This window comes from Agelaius phoeniceus, chromosome 10 (genome assembly GCF_051311805.1).
Source record: "Agelaius phoeniceus isolate bAgePho1 chromosome 10, bAgePho1.hap1, whole genome shotgun sequence".
Lineage (NCBI taxonomy): Eukaryota > Metazoa > Chordata > Aves > Passeriformes > Icteridae > Agelaius > Agelaius phoeniceus.
In genome coordinates, this window is record NC_135274.1 from 4975347 (window position 1) to 4990003 (window position 14657).

Consider the following 14657-nt stretch of genomic DNA (forward strand, 5'->3'; position numbering starts at 1 on the left):
AACTCTTTTTACAGCAGTAATTAGGAAAAGATCTATTTAATTATCAGGGAATACTAATAAGCAAGGAACGGAAGCTTAGCTGTTTGTGAGATTGGACAGACAGAAATTAATTCATTTGTATACATAAATAATGTATCTTATGCAAGTACTATTATCTAGCTCTTGTGAGCAATTAATTATTCCAGCGTTATATAGTACCTGTTTTGGAGGAAAACGTACTGGTTGCATATAGTGTTCCAGTGTTTCTCAAAATAGATGTGTACTGCAAATGTGTATTTTCATTTTTGGAGAAGAAACGCAGCTAAGTTGTCACCTCCTGTGAAAAATGCATTTATTTTATGATTGGCTTTTTGCAAATATTACAATGAATATTAGATGTGTTGTGTTAGAAAGTAATGCTGTATTAATTCTCTTAAGTAGTGTGCTAAATATAGTTTTAGGTTATAAAAATGTTAGAATAGAAACTATGCTCTGTAGGATACTTTTCTTTAAAGAAAGGACTCGCAGTGAGACAGCAGCCACAGGACACCTGAATCTTTCAGAGAAAAATAATTTGTTGCTTCATTATCAGAAAAAACAAACTTCTTCCTGCCTCAAAGGCGCTGTCAGGATTCAGAGGAAAAAGTTGATGATGACCAGACAGAATCCTGTGCTTGAATGGAATTTATGCATCATGTATGAGATGTATGAATGTGCAACAGGCTGTTGCTTTTAAGGGTTAATCCTCTGTTAACGTGGGTCCTTTTTCGGGCTCCTGCTGCCCAGAAAAAGGTACCTGGATGTCTGTAACTCTTTGTTTTTATTGTCTCATATTGTTCTAATTCAAATTGTCCAATATTTATTACTCTAACTGCATTACTATCTTTATAACCATTTCATTACTATTAAACTTCTAAAATTTTAAAAACAAGTGATTGGCATTTTTCACACCTCCTAAGCAGTTGAGCATTCCTTGGGATTGTGCTGCCCGAGGGCAGGAGCTCCTGTCCGGCTTCGATTCTTTCACTGTTGAGTGAGTGCCTGCTGGCCTGTAATACAGCAGAATGTTTTTCACCAAGAGCCAGACCAGCCAATCTCCATCATCTTCTGATTTTCCTCCATTTGCTTTAGTGCTGTTTGGGCCCCAGTGGCTGCCCATACCCCATGAGCCTGGTGGGCTCAGGGCCCCATTCCCAGGTTGGCAGTGTCACCTGGTGTTGGGGAAGATAAAACAGGAAAGCCTTATAAATATGATTGTCTGGCAAAGAATTTTTGAGAATATGGAAACTATAAGCGAGATTGAAATGAAAGCAAGCTTTGAGATCCCTCAGTTACTGAACATCTAGAAAACAATGGTGTGGCCAGCTGAAGGTGATCCCCTTTTGATGGAACAACACCCTCTGCTTGCAGACAGCCCCAAGGGTCAGAGCAGACCCTGCCAGCTTGGCAGAAGGGGCCCAAAGAGGAGTTTGTAGGGTTTAAAATGTAGCACAGTATGGTAATGTAATGATTCTTATAGGCTGTATGGAAATGCTATAGGATTTGTATATTGTACTAGACTGGTTAGTGAGAATCAGAATATTCAACACAGAAGATGGTTTATTGTATTGTAACAGGAACTTTGCTCTCTTACCCTTTTTGCTCTCTTTCCCTCTCATCCTCTCTCCCCTCTCTTCTCTCAGTCCTGCTCCAGCTGTGCCTGGCAGCTCCCAGCAGGGCCCTGCACCCAGGCCCTTTGCAATGAACCCCAAGTTCCTGCCCTGGCTGCAGAGATCTCAGCTCTCTGTCCATCCTGACTGTCCTACCCCTGTTGCTCTTACAACCTGGCAGGCAGCAGGGCTGGGAATGTCACTGGACTGGCAGCAGGGCTGGGCTGGAAGGGAGGAGGAGCTGGTGGATCCCCCTGCCTGCTGTTGGGGACAGCTGCCAGGCAGGAATTACTGCAGCAGATGTCCCTTGGATGCCACTGGAGTGAGTGAATATCCCATCCCACAGAACCTGCTGCCTCATCACCTCCTATGGGTAACCCAGCTGTAGGCTTGATGAGGTTTTTAATGAGGAGGAGGTTTTACTGTGTGGTTTTGTACAGGCAGGAAGATTGGTCAGCCTTGCTCTGGTTCTTTGTTTCCTGTGGGGTCCCCTATGTGAAAAACGCCAATCACTTGTTTTTAAAATTTTAAAAGTTTAATAGTAATAAAATGGTTATAAAAATAGTAATACAATTAGAGTAATAATAATTTGGACAATTTGGATTAGGACAATATGAGACAATAGAGACAAAGAGTTACGGACGTCTGGGTACCTTTTTCTGGGCAGCATAACCCCAAAAAGGACCCACGTTAATAGAGGATTAACCCTTAAAAGCAACAGCCTGTTGCATATTCATACAATTCATACATGATGCATAAATTCCATTCAAATACAGGATTCTGTCTGGTCAGTCAGTATCAACTTCTTCTGAATCCTAACAGCATCTTTGAGGTGGGAAGAAGTTTGTTTTTTCTGATAATGAAGCAACAAATTCTTTTTCTCTGAAAGATTCAGGTGTCCTGTTGAGGCTGCTATCTCACTGTGAGTCCTTTCTTTAAAAAAAAGTATCCTACACAGCATAGTTTCCATTCTAACATTTTTATAACCTAAAACTATATTTAACACACTAAAGAGAATTAATACAGCATTACTTTCTAACACAACACATATAATATTCATTTTAATATTTGCAAAAAGCCAATCATAAAATAAATGCATTTTTCACATCTGTATGGTGTGCCTCAAGTCTAAAAGTCTTTTTGCTATTGCCCGAGGAGGGCAGAAACGCAAGCAGGAATTATAAAATTTTGAAGAAGGAGAAACCCTAAAAGAAACCTTGGAATGATACTTCCCTTGGCATCTGATGAAAGGCTGTGCAGACCCCAGAATGCTGCCTTCTCAGTTATGTTTTAAATGAGACAGAGGGAGAGGGGAAAAGGTAACCCACACATTCAGGTGGTCTCTAGGTTTACCTTCCTCTGCTTGGACATCTCCTTCCTCACCTTTTTATATATCAGGCTAACATGAGAGGGACAGTTGTACAGGGGGGTCCCTTGGAGTCAAGATTCAGATTCAGAGTCAAGATTTAAGAGAGCTGGAAAGCTGTCTTACGTTTTTGTGGAATTTAATAGTTTGTTCTCATTCCCAAAGAGGCTATAACACAGTAAAACATCTTGGTGCTGTCATTGGATCCATATGGAGACAAGAATGTGTTAATTGTTGGTGCAAGGACATGGTCCAGCTCTGACTGGAGCTCTGGGAACTCTGACTCCTAATGCAGGCAAATTGTGCCACACTTTCACCCCAAGCTCCACCTGTACTCAGCATTTGTTATTTAAATGCATAAATGTGGGTAGGAGGAAAGAGTACTTGCTAATGTAAGAATTGCATTTTAGAACTTAGCTGTTGGCAGTATAATTTCTATGTAAATAGACTGATATGTTTCAAAACACTCAGTAATTAGGAGACACTTGAGGATGTTAAAGGAAGAAAGAAAAATTAGAGCCTGTTTCCAGGTTGAAATGCAAAAAAAAAGAGGTTAAGCAGTTTTGAGGGAAGAGTAAACCATTAAAATAGGAGTGGTGATAAAAAAATTTTAGGTTTAAATCTATAGAAAATGTACTGAGAGAAAAGACTGCCTTGGAAAAAAATAAAGACTGAATTGATAATGAGGAGGTGCATAAAAATAAATTAAATTAAGCATTTTGTTATGAAGTCAGAGCTATTTATAATCAGAAACAGCATCAAAGCTTAAAAACGTATTTCTTTCAGGCAGTTCCTAGGTCTAGACTGAGGTGTTACAAGAAAACAAATGCAGTGGAAAAAATTAAAGTATGGGTAGAATATGTCTGAAGAATGCAGAATAGTTGTGAAAAGCAGGGTGTTCACTCAATGGATTCCATAGCCCAGGGAATTAAGGCATTCTCTGCCTTGGAGAGCTGAAACACAGAGGTCTTGACTCTTACAATGTCTGGAACAGCCACATTCCCATTGATTTTGTGGGGTAGACAAATCATTATTTGTTTTGGAGTGTATAGAAACTTCAATCAGGACTGCAAACTAATAAGAGCTGCTGTATGAAAGTGCAAAGAAGTTGGGCTCTGTCCCAAAAACCAAGAACAGCAGGACACAACAGAGAGTCTGTCAGAAATGGCCACCATGGACAGAGCTGCCCAGAATGGTACCAAAGCAGGAGACACTCCAGGGTTACCTTTGTCCTGCCTGTGTGTCATTTACTGCATTCCTGCTTTCTGCTGGGACTGACAAGGGCAGCACCATCAGCTGACACCAGCCTTGTGCACTGATGGTAGGAAAACTTATGCAATCCTTGTTTTATTAATGTGTGGGACCCTGTGACAAAGGCCATTTAAAGGTAGGTTCTGAGAGGTGTGGAGTGAGGATGGAAAGTCAGTTAATAGATTTATTTTGAGGTACATTTTGACTTACAGCATCTGAACACAAAATTAATGCTTGCAAATGGACTTCCTGCCGTGTTTCTCTGCGGTGCCTTCTGCCTGCATTGCTGGTTTGACACTTTGTGGTTTATCTGTGGGCTTGGTCCATGGCTGTTGGACAGAATGTGATGAGCCTGTGCCTGGCATGGAACAGAGCTGTGCCACCCTCCCTGAGAACAGCCTGCAGTGGAACAGTGGCTGTGACACCTGCAGTGCCCCTGTGGTCTGCCCATCCATAATGCACAAATGATGCAAGACTGTCAGAGGATATGCACTCAAAAGGGTTCTCATGCTCCCAGCTATGGATTTCTGTGCATTTTCACATCTCTCCCTTGACCTTTCAGCTTCATGAGCCTTTGCCCACACACAAGCGTGCCTAGAATTTATCAGTCTCTCTCAGTTTCTTGCACTCTTCCTATTATTCCCTCTTAAAGAATTGGAGCTTCTTGGTTTTTATCAGGGAATAAAGCATCTCTTCTGTAGTGAAGTCACAATTTAAAAACCAACATAGTTCATTTGGAAGGAGTGGTGGCCAAATGAAAAAAAAAGATGAGTAGCTTCTTTCAAGATCTGCTGGATGAAGTAGAGGACAGGTAATTTGCAGCAACACCTGTCCTATACATTATCAGCTTCTCTCCACTGCAATATCCTTCAGCCCCTGCTGTATGGAAATCTTTAATTTTAAACAAATAATGAAAAGATAAACATCAATACTTTCTTCTATTTTTAAAAAAAAGAAACTACTGACTCCTTTAAAATCCATGGCATTAGGATTTATCTCAATTCCCAAGATTTCCAAATGTGTAGGCTCATATGTAGGAGCATAGGATTTCAGTGAGATTAAATTTGTATACTGAGATAGCACTCAAATCTGTGCTATCAAAATAGTGTGGCATGAAATTTTATAAAGGCTACCATTTTTTAAGGCTTTTTTTTCATTTATTTTAGCCTCATAATGTAATAGGGGTTTTAACTTGGAATTTTTCAAAATACTGTTCTCAGCTACAGAGTATTGCTGAAACTCTTGAGACATAATTGCATAAAGCCTAAGGTACCTTAATATCCTTTTTTAAAACTTCAACTCAAGGTACTATTTACAAAGGAAAATGTGCTAATCTGAAATATAAGGTGTTGAAAAACCTTTGAAAATCTGCTCAGCCAGTGTTAAAATGTCTTGAGTTCATTAGCATCTGCAATGTTCACTTTAGAGATGTCATAACTGAGACATTCATAGGAGAAATTGCAGCGATTGGAAGGCCCTGGTTTTGGTAGTTTAGGCAGTAAGGGGGATATTACAATTTAGTTCTTTTTTAGTTCAATTGCAATTTAGTTCTTCAGTTAAACAGGGCATCCTGCAGGCCTGCAGCTCCTCAGTGAGGTCTGTCTTTGGTGCTTTTAGGGGATTGCTCTTGCTTTTCTGCACAACCACTGCATTTGATTTCTTTTGCTTCCTATGAAAACACACTGTCATGATAAAAATGTTCACTGGGGATCTGTGTGCTCCTCAGAATTACATGAAATACTGGAATCTTTCCAATGCATTGATGTCCAGTCAGTGAAGCAGAGCTGGGAGCCCTGGGCAGCTCTGACAGAACCCTTCAGAGCTCTCTCCATTCTTGTTTATTTAAGGAATAAGGACAAGAGTCAGGTTAAGTTAAAAAGCCTGCTGTTAATGCTCATAATGGAAAAATAAATCCATGTTCTGAACAACTTGCAGCCCAAATGAAAGACATAATGTGAGTAAGACTGGGGCAGCTTCATACAGTGAGTGTGGAGTTATTAAATAGCAAGGAAGTTAAATGATAGAAGGATTAAATATTGGGCATCTCAAGCTTTTATGTCTTTTTAAATGAGAATGAAGCTGTTCATGAGGAATCCATGTTGAATTGAAGATTAGCATTGATAAGCAAGATAAGTGAAATGCTTTTTGAGTGCAAGTAAATACATAGGAAAACACCTTGTTTGTGACTTTTTTGTGCCCTTGAAACATCAATGAAAACATTTTTAAGTCATTGGATACTTTCCCCAAGGTTTTTAAGTGTGTAATTTTCATGTGAGGATGCAATCAATAAGTGCTGTTAAAGTTCCTGTGGATAGCTGTGGGACAGACTCATCCCCTAATTCTGATTTTGTTCCTTAGATATGGGACATGAGCAGCCTCCTGCTCTCAGTGCTGAGGCATGGAGACTGGGAGCTCAGAATTCAGGTTTACACTCTGAAGTCTGTTATGGCAACTATCAGTAGATAAATTTGATGTTGATGAAGGAGTTGAAATGTCTTTTGTGTTAATTAAATTAACTTTGAAGTTTAAAGGCACTTCAAGGCCCAGAGACCACAACTATGTGATCCATTCCCTAAAAGAGGGCAATGAGACAGGGTGCAAAGACTAATTCCTGTATGGATATGAAAATTCAAGATGTGCTCTTCAGAAATAAGGATCAGAAGTAAAACATGCTGCTGAAAGTTTTACATCTCAGTACTGTAAGTGGAGTTCTACAAAATTTGTGGCTAGATTGTTTTTTCCTGAACAGCACAGGTTTGAGTTGAGCAAAGCATTCATGAAGTTCCCGTTAAATGTGTAATATTAATTTCCTCAGTGTTAAGAAGTTTCTCTCCCCCACTCACAAAAAACCCCAAACAAACAGATTTACAAGAGAATTAATCATATTTATGGCTGCATAAGCATGTCAACGTGTCAGAATAAGTACAGAGTATGTTATCTTACTTTAGAAATTGCCAACAGCAGTGTAATTACTGATGTTATCAAGTCTGTTAGGCAAGGCACTTGGTGCTTTTGGTCAAATTAGTTTGTAATAAGAATTAGCTACTAACAAAAGAGTCTTCCTTTTCAAATGTTGCCCCTTTTGTAATATAAGAACAAATTTGGTTGATGGGAACTGTCATTGTTGAAAGGCCTTCTCTTGGAGGCCAGAAAATGTGTTTATGGCAGAAAACTTGGTGCAGAATAGGTTTTGCTGTGCAGCACAATCAAAGCGGTGCCAAGGTATCCACAGGAGCTCCACTGAGTAATTTAATGTTGCTGAGATGCACTGCCCATAATGTATTGCTCAGTTAAAATGTTCTCCAAAGAGTTCACATCTCATAATCACACATCATAAATCATATAAATTCTGCTTTAACTGATCTTAATGTCAAAACTCCCATTGCCTTGATTGGGGCAGGATTTTCATGTTATTATTTTATGTAAAAGCACATAAAGCATTATAGTTTAAAGTTGTCTATCTAAAAATAAAGCCAGAACATAACTACTGGAATTTCAGTTATTCATGCAATGGCATCACAGGGAGAACAAAGTGTGTGGGACAGAATAAATTTCTTCTCTACAGTTTGTCTTTGGGCAAAGCATATAAAATGTGTTTTACATCAGAACCTTTCTGGAAAGTTTTCAGGATTTTTGTAGGTAGGGAAACACAGTTCCTCCTGATAAATTTACTCTTTTTTTTTTTTTTTTCCTAATGCTGAGACAGATTTAATCCTGTAAAATGCAAACATTTATTTACTTCTCCTACTTCACAGCCATTTTCAGTTTCCACTTTTTACTTAGTTTCTTTTTCCTCAAAAATGCATGTAAAAATCCATGTTCTTGTTTTCTCTTTCTTCCAGAGGAAGTCTTAAATTCTTTCTCAAGCTCCAATCCTCATTTCTTTAGTGACCTAAGCCCCCAAATCTGCCTATTTTCTGAACATTTTTGTTCTTAGCTGCTACTTTATGAGATCTGGGATTTTGCTGCTGTCTTTGGTTTCTATTCCTGGCTCATTCTGGAAATCCAGGTTTCTATCTCAAGACATACCTTGGGGGAATTAAGGTCTCCTCTGTTATAAAGCTACACGTGCACAATACAGTCACATGTAGGACCTGTGTGAGGAGGACTTGCTTAGTAGAACACAATCTCTGAAATATTTCAGTCTAGTGACATCTGAAATACTTCACTGTAGTGACATCCAGTTACCAGAAACTGGAGCTACTGGAGACTCCAGTGAATTTCTCTTCTAGGATATGAAATTTCAAAACTTTTCACTTGTTCATCAAAGAATGACACGAGCACGAGCCACACTTGTGAGTCAAAATCATCTTCTGACCTCACCCTCTTTCAAGTTTCTCCTTCTTGGTCCAGAGCCCAGAGCTGTTAAAGTTCTCCAGAGAACAGCTCACAGAAACTCAATAATGGACAAATTGTGGTTTTAGTTACCATTTCCTTTAGAACCCCTGAAAAGCGAGCCCGAGCTGTGTCCATGGCTGACCCCACAGGTGTCACTGTGGTGTTTCCCCAGGAAAGCACTGTCCCCAGGGAGGAGTGACCACCAGGTCAGTGCTGTCCAGGGCTCTTCCAGCCAGGGCCATTGTGCCTTGCAGCTGTTCCTGTGGCAGCTGCATCCCTTGGGAGTGGGATCCCCCATGCCTTGCTGTTCAAGGGCAGGGCTTGCAGCATGCCCAGGCAGCAGGTTCAGTCTGACATTCTGCAGGAGTTAATGGGATTTCCTGCATGCCTCAAAGGCTTCCTGGGCATCCTCAGGTTGGGTGGTTCTCAGGGGAAGGCCTTTGATACCTACACAGGATTCAAGCAGGCTGAGCTGAAGATCATTAAATCAGCAGATGAAAAGACTTAGAGCTGAAAGAAATGGTAAGAAAGCCTAAATTTACTGCCAATTTTTCTGGAATTGACAACGTCTTTAAGCTAGAGATGAGAGAACATATTATCAACACAATTAAATGGAAAATAAATCCATCGTGCAATTTAGAGGAGAAAAAGAAAGAAAACATATGCTTTCATAAAGCAATTCTTAACCATTACAATTTGCTACCTCAGGTTTTAGCTGCCTGAAGTTTAGAAAGCGTCAAATAAACCAACTGACAATATTGAACCTGCCCTGGTGTCAGGAGTTAAACCTTCTAATAGTCACTTTTTTTCTTTCTTAATTCTTTTCCGATGTGTTATTTTTGGATCAGTGACATTTTCTAACTGATTTGAGTCAGGAACCATCTGAATTTTGCAAATATCATTGTAATGTGTCCCTTGTACACGTGCTGCTTCCCACCCCCTCCTCCTCTCCCCACGCCCTAACAAATGACTGTCTCAGCTTAGAGAAAAGATGGCTTTGCTCATAAGATGATGGCCTCATGCATTTTGTCCTTATTGTACTCCTGTTACTATAATGCTTCTGCACTGACAAATCACAGCTCTGCTGCTCACAGCCTTTGGGACTTGATAGATTTAATGCACAGCCTGCGATTGCCTTCGGGAAGTGCTGTGCATGTCTTGCAGTCTTGAATACCCTGCACAAGGTCAGCAAGGTTTGGGCATTCTGAACATCATCTGGGCCTTTCTCTGTGCTATCTCTGAGCTATCTCTGGGCTATCTCTGTTCCCTGTGGGGCTGTCCTTGGGCTGACTTTCAGGACAGCAGTCCTGGGCCATGAAGTTCCCTCAGACTCTCAGACCGGGGTTGGTTCCTTGGCCGTGTTCTGCTTGGGCTCTTGTGCCTGGTGTGTTTGCAGAGGGAGCACAGAGGGGCCTTTTCTGACACAGGGCTGGTTCCCCTGCATCCCCAGGCCCTTTCCTGGCATGGGGGTTCCACTGCATCCCCACCCCCTTTCCTGGCACAGGGCTGGTTCCATTGAATCCCCAGGCCCTTTTCTGACACAGGGCTGGTTCCCCTGCATCCCCAGGCCCTTTTCTGACACAGGGCTGGTTCCCCTGCATCCCCAGATCCTTCCCTGGCATGGGGCTGGTTCCACTGCATCCCCAGGCCCTTTCCTGGCATGGGGGTTCCATTGCATCCCCAGGCCCTTTCCTGGCACGGGGCTGGTTCCATTGCATCCCCAGGCCCTTTCCTGGCACAGGGCTGGTTCCATTGCATCCCCAGACCCTTTTCTGATACAGGGCTGGTTCCATTGCATCCCCAGACCCTTTTCTGATACAGGGCTGGTTCCATTGCATCCCCAGACCCTTTTCTGATACAGGGCTGGTTCCACTGCATCCCCAGGCCCTTTCCTGACACAGGGCTGGTTCCATTGCATCCCCAGACCCTTTCCTGGCACGGGGCTGGTTCCATTGCATCCCCAGGCCCTTTCCTGGCATGGGGGTTCCATTGCATCCCCAGGCCCTTTTCTGGCACAGGGCTGGTTCCATTGCATCCCCAGACCCTTTCCTGGCATGGGGGTTCCATTGCTTCCCCAGGCCCTTTCCTGGCACGGGGCTGGTTCCCCTGCATCCCCAGGCCCTTTTCTGACTCAGGGCTGGTTCCCCTGCATCCCCAGGCCCTTTTCTGACTCAGGGCTGGTTCCCCTGCATCCCCAGGCCCTTTCCTGTGACCATGTTCACAGGGGTCCAAGGGTGAGGGAATAGATGAGGATCTGACTCCATGTTTCAGAAGGCTTGAGTTATTATTTCATATATATATATATATATATATATATATATATATATATATATATATATATATATATATTATAGTATTATCTATATCTATCTATATATATATAATATTAAAACTATACTAAAAGAATAGAAGAAAGGATTTCATCAGAAGGCTGGCTAAGAATAGAAAAAGAGAATGATAACAGAGTCTGAGCCAGCTGACTGTGATTGGCCATTAATTAGAAACAACCAACATGAGCCCAATCCCAGATGCACCTGTTGCATTCCACAGCAGCAGATAACCATTGGTTACATTTTGTTCCTGAGGCCTCTCAGCTTCTCAAGAGGAAAAATCCTAAGGAAAGGATTTTTCATAAAAGATGTCTGTGACACTTTTCTGGCATGGGGGTTCCACTGCATCCCAAGGCTTGTGATCACAGCCTTCATGGGACAGATTGGGAAATGCACAGTGCAGACAAATAGTAATGGATCAGCCTCAAGCTGTAATAAAGGAGGATTAATTGCCTGATCATAGATGGTATAAATTATTTATAGTACAGATTTATATAAATGACTAATAAATTACAGGAAGGGAGGCAAGTTTGAAAAAGACAAACAACCCAGAGGGTATCTTTATGTCTTGACTAAATATGTTTGAATTCATACAAGCCTTGTACTGATTCCAGCTTTCAGTAAATGCTTCCAGAGAAGATCTTTTGTGAGGAAGACAGAACCTTTTTTTTTCTCTCTATATTTAGAGTTAATATCACTGTACTACAATTTAATATGCCTTAAGAGGGAAAAGTTTTCTTGTATAACTTTTAACCTGCTGATGATCCAGCTTATTTGCTCATTTGAACTTGACTGGCTGTGTAGTGCTCTGCCTTTTTAGTTCCTGAAACTTCACATACAAATCTGTGTATAGATCTCTTCCATCATCTTTAGTAAATGCAAACCAAAGAAAAGTAGCTTGCCTGTCACATCACTTTATGGAATGCTGTGAATTGGTAAGCATTGTTGAGAAGCATTGAAATATTTTTTAACCATTCCTGCCTTTTCCATTTTAAAGATAAAATGAAAAAGTCACATCCTATCTAAAACTTTAAAGAATTCCAAAAAGGATACATGTTAATCTTTAAAATATCCTAATAAGTACTGTATATAATCAAAATTATGGAACTTTTTCAATAATGTGATTTTTTTTTTCTTTTCTAGTTAAACATACAGTTTCATGTAGCCTGAAATAGACAGCATGGTAAAATGGTTTTGTTGTGGGGTTTAAATAAATGCAGTGTGGCACTACTATGTTTTTGGGAACCTAAAATCCAACTCACATATCCCAAAGTAGAATCAGTAGCTCAAATAAGGCAAGACAAAACACTTCTGAATTTTGAAAATTCTCTTCTTTTGAAGACACTGCATAAGGATAGGCAAATACCAGAGATTTAAGAGCTGTGTTAACTTGTGGATAAACACTGGCTTGAACCAGTCTAATATTTTGTAGTTGTCCTTTTGTCTCTAAAGTATTTATTGATCATGTTACATATGAAGGTTTTTCCTTTATAGTCTCTTATTTTATGAAAGCCTGTGGAGTGGTTTCTGCAGTTAGTTGGTATGGTATGGTAACATTTTACCAGCCTTTAGCAGGGAGAATATAAACAGCCCCCCAGCCAGAACACCAGCTGCTCATCTCAGGATTAGAGATTTCTTAAATTAAAGGAAGTATCCAAAACAGTGCAAAAGGATCAATAATTTTCATGATGTGAAAATATTTGAAGAGACATCATCTGATGCAAAAGAATTGCTTTGCATTCCCAAAGAGCATGGATGTTTTCCATTTGTAAAATTTCCACACCATGGGTCACACAAAGCTTTTATAGCCACAGTTTTTACATTTGGGGATGTATCTCTGAAATTCATCTCTAAGACAAGAGCTTGCAAATAATTTGATATATTATTTTATTTTCCTTTGGCTTTATTGCTCTTTTCCTCTTCCCAATACCAGTCTCTAAGGTCTAAACTGTAGCATTGGTTCATAATGTACTTTTCTTTTCTTTCCCCAGTATAATTTAAGGAATGATGTTGCTGCCACTCATTTGACTGCTGTTATTGCTCATTGAACACCAACTGGAGAAAGCTAAGGCTGGTAGAATTGCACTCACTGTATTCTGAGAGTTCTTTAAGTAAAAGTGCCATCATAAGTATTCCCTAGGAATCAGTAAGAAGAAAGTTTTGGTGCTTTTTTTGTTTTATTTGCTTGTTCGGGTTTTTTGTTTGGTTGGTTTTTTTAAAGAGCTCAGACCCTTAAGAGAATCAGGAGGAATGAAAAGCATTTGGTAGTTGAAATTTGGGTTGCATAAGGAGTTCCCTTTTCATGTGAGCTCCTGTTCACTGTCTCATTGAGGTTCAATTGCATCTGCCTGCAGTCAGGGGATGCCCTTTGGCTCAGTGCAGCCTGTGTCCCCCCAGGCCTGTGAGCCACACCTGAGTGCCACTGGAGCACACTGGAGTATCTGCATGCTCAGGGATTCACATATTCCATTAACAAATACAGGATGCTTCAACTGCCCTGCAAACCAGAATCCCAAATGCCATAAAAAGCTCTGAAATTGCATCTATCACTTCTCATTTTTCAACATTGACAAGACTTTTGGCCTTCATCTATTACATAAACTCACCAATCTCTCCTCTGGCTGTACAGTCATTACAAGATAGAGATTTGAGATCCCTGTTTTCCATTTCACCTTTCCCTGACACAGCCCCAGTTTAATCTTCCTGTTGCTTAGTTATAGCAAAAATGGGCAATACCAACTACTGTGAAGATAAGTAGGTTTTCTTCTGAAAGAAGATCTATTGCAACATAGGAATGAACTCAAAGCTCTCAGATTAGTGCTAGAATATAAAATAATTCAGCTTTAGAAGGATCACTCTCCCAAGTCCACAGTTTCCTAAACAAACTGGTTAAACAAAGGAGCAACAAAGGAACAGAATAAACTGCAATTTCCCATAAATATATTTGTATGTTTTCCCAAATAGCCAGTGAAAAAATAATTTGCTAATTGCCCACGTTTACCTGTGGCTAGAGCCTTGTGTTGTCTTGGTGGTTTTGCTGCTTTCTTCACAAAGGGAGAAACTTGAATCTCATTGATGCCTGGGGTTTTTACAGAAGACAAGACAGGAAAGAGTTTAGGGTTATATCTGAAGATTTTGTTTGGTCTCATAATTATTTTATTTATTTCTTTTTAAATTTGGTTTCGCTCCAAGTGTCGACTCTCCATCTTTGAGGTCATTTCTGTTAACTCACCAAGTATTTTCCTCAGCATCTGGTACACACAGCTATATAATAGCTATAGAAATTACCTTGCATCTGAGTTGGCTGCAAATGGGGTAGATATTCCTTGGTGCAGTGCTCCCTCTTGCCTGGGGGAGTACATTCTTTAAACTGAAATTCATTTAGCTGTCACCATTGTATTCCTTATGTAGGAGTTCCAGTGACATAACATTCAGATTTTGCCTGCAGGAAGAAATCTCAATTTATAACCACAGCACAGCTAAGCCTTTTACATTTTCCCCTTCCTTTTCATTTTGTGTATTCATCCTTTCCAGTCAATAGGAGATGGATGGTGAGAGGGGTCTAAATGGAGAGGGTTCAGCAATAAGACAATCTGATGGTGTAGTGTAGTCTCTCCTTAAAGTGTCTTTTTGTGTGATCTTCCTGTGTGCTTCAAGACCAGATATCCAAATGTTCAACAGCTGGATTTGAAGGACAGGTTTTTCCAGGAAAACTTCAGATCCCCTGGTTAAATTGTGAAGATG

The 14657-nt window shown here is 40.5% G+C and overlaps 1 protein-coding gene across 5 annotated transcripts in view; it reads left to right on the forward strand.

The window, feature by feature from the left end:
- Window positions 1–14657, forward strand: part of CLSTN2 (calsyntenin 2) — a 346915-nt gene that overhangs the window by 120186 nt on the left and 212072 nt on the right. The gene's annotated exons all lie outside the window — the stretch shown is intronic.